Here is a 2,340-nt window from a genome sequence, read left to right as displayed (position 1 = left end):
TCTATCATCTGGGGGCTGGTAAGAGCAGAGAACCCCTCCATCTTTTGGTGTTTCCTTCTAATATCTGGATATGACTGGGCCATGAAAGCAGCATGTAGGAGCCTTTGGTTTTCAGGGGTCTCTGGATCAAAGTGGGTGTATTGTCAAAAAGCCTCACACAGTATCTCATAAAACTCTGTGGGAGTCTTGTCTGCCTTTTGAATTACGGGGTTAGTTTTGGCCATGTTAGTAGGCTTGTGAGCCCCTCTCTTGAGGCCTTGAATAATGGCTGTCTTACACCGTTCCAAGGATTGCTTACCTTGGTCAGTATTGAATTCCCAGTCTGCTCTTGTGTCTGGAGTGGCTTCTCGGGTCCAACTTTCAGGGTCCAGTTGGCCCTCTGGTGCATTTTCTCAGAGCCACTTATGTGCCTCTGTGAGGATCTGGTGTCTTTCCTCCGTACTGAAGAGGGTGAGGAGAAGCTGGGCTATGTCATTCCACATCAGTTGGTGGGTCCTGAAAATAGTCTCCATTAGGTGAGTCATACCCTGTGCCTTCTCAGAATAGGGAGGGGGTGTGCCTTTGCCAGTTCAAGTGATCCATGGTAGAGAATGGCTGATAGTAAAGAGCAGTGGGGCCAGGATGGATGTGCCTGTCTGGCCCCCCTGCGGTACTGCTTGGACCTCCGTAAGAGGCATTTGCAAAACTTCTCTCTTGAGGTTCCTTTGTAGACCTCAGCTATCTCTAAACACTTGACTGTCCCTTTTCTCCCTCTTCTAAACTGGGGAGGGGTGGGTATAATGTTGGTGCAGTAGCTCCCATTGCACTTGGTGGTGCAGTAGGAGGTAGAGAAACCTGCGGCACTGAGGGAGGCAGAGGAGGAAAGCCTTTCTCTTCTCTTGATCTTACCTCTTGTTCAGGGGGTCCCTTTCATGTTCCCCAGTATGGAGGGTGAGGTGGGAGTTCCTCCTCCTCTGGATCATAATATAATTCCTTTAATTTTTCTCACTTGGATTTTGCCTGCGCCAGAAAAATCTTGCTTTCTCTTTTTCCAAGATAACATACCTGTGCCCAAGGGGGTGTATTCTGTACAATTAGTAGCCATGAGTACGGGAACTGGTCTGGGTGGCCTAGCTGCCTGGTTACCACAGAGTACACAGCTTGAACTTTGTCCAATTCTAGGGTTCCCTCTGAGGGCCATCCGACCCTAAAGGATGGCCAGTCTATCTCACAAAAGGTTCTAAGCTTGTCTGGGGTTAACTTTATACCATAGTCTCCTCTAAAGCCCTTTTTGAAGTTTTTAATCATGTATTCAAGAACGGTTGGCTTGGATTCTCCACTACCCATCCTGCTTTTCACGTTTCTTCAATCACTTACAGGAAGTCCAACTTCTATTTCATCGCTCCTTTGCAGGGTCGTGTACCCCAGCCACTGCTGATGTCTCCACTCAAAGCACAACTGCCACTTTATCTCGGCTATGACCAGGGTGGAAAAGCTTTACTTACCAAGTGTTTCAGTGGTAATACCCCTCATGTTTTTCTCTCAGAAGCCAGCCAAATCCAAGCAATTAAGCCTTCCACGTACTCCTCCTTGCATAAGTCTGATCCTAGAGAGATCCAAGTCTGTCTTATCATGGGTCAGCACAGACAAACATGCATCCAGAGCCACAGTTCCCAGTCTGGTCCTAAACAACGTTTCGGAGTTCCCTGAATCCCTACGGAGAACTGGAGGGTGTTGCGGCAAAGGGGACAGTCCCTTGGAAGCCAGAAAATACATGGACAAACAACCAGCACAGATTCAGTTAACAGTCTTTCTTACTTCAGTAAACAATTCCCCACTGAGCCTACGAGGACACAGCTGCTGCAGACTCATCCAGCCCCAAGGGGTTGATCAGGCCCCTTCTTCCATTATTACAGTGGGACATACCTGTGTGCGCTTCCCTTCTGTTGTCTACAGTTCTGTGAAATCCACCTAGAAAGAAGATTCGATTAAACAAGAGCTGATTCAGGGGAGGAGGCGCCTTCCCCTTCCGGATGCTCTCATCCCAGCGAGCCACAGGAGGAGGCTTAGTGTGCCTGTCTCTCTGAGGGTTTCGCAGCCAATGCACCGGAAATGTTGTAGAATCTGGAGTCACAAAACACACCTCGGAGGACACTCAAGACAGTGGAGTACTGTTTATTATGCCAGAGGGTCCAAAGGGAATTGGTTCACAACAAAGACCCTGATGATTTCGGAGGACTTGGTTTTATACCCTCTGCTACATGACTCTACACATTAGTAGTTAGGTTTACAACATGCAGGCACTGAAGAATTAACAATTATAACATGCAGGTGCAGACACTATCATTAATTTAACTGAGA

The 2,340-nt window shown here is 47.9% G+C and overlaps 1 long non-coding RNA gene across 1 annotated transcript; it reads right to left on the bottom strand.

Moving 5' to 3' along the window:
- Nucleotides 1–304: 304 nt before the first annotated feature.
- Nucleotides 305–1,988, bottom strand: LOC113890518. The gene is made up of 3 exons (XR_003510515.1): nt 1,906–1,988; nt 1,485–1,585; nt 305–495 (listed from the first exon to the last, which is right to left on the bottom strand). It is a non-coding gene; the product is annotated as an uncharacterized LOC113890518 (long non-coding RNA).
- Nucleotides 1,989–2,340: the final 352 nt, after the last annotated feature.

The sequence above is a fragment of the Bos indicus x Bos taurus genome, chromosome 3 (assembly GCF_003369695.1).
Source record: "Bos indicus x Bos taurus breed Angus x Brahman F1 hybrid chromosome 3, Bos_hybrid_MaternalHap_v2.0, whole genome shotgun sequence".
NCBI classification, from domain to species: domain Eukaryota; kingdom Metazoa; phylum Chordata; class Mammalia; order Artiodactyla; family Bovidae; genus Bos; species Bos indicus x Bos taurus.
Note: the sequence above shows the minus strand (reverse complement) of the source record. Positions and strands in the feature narration are given on the sequence as shown.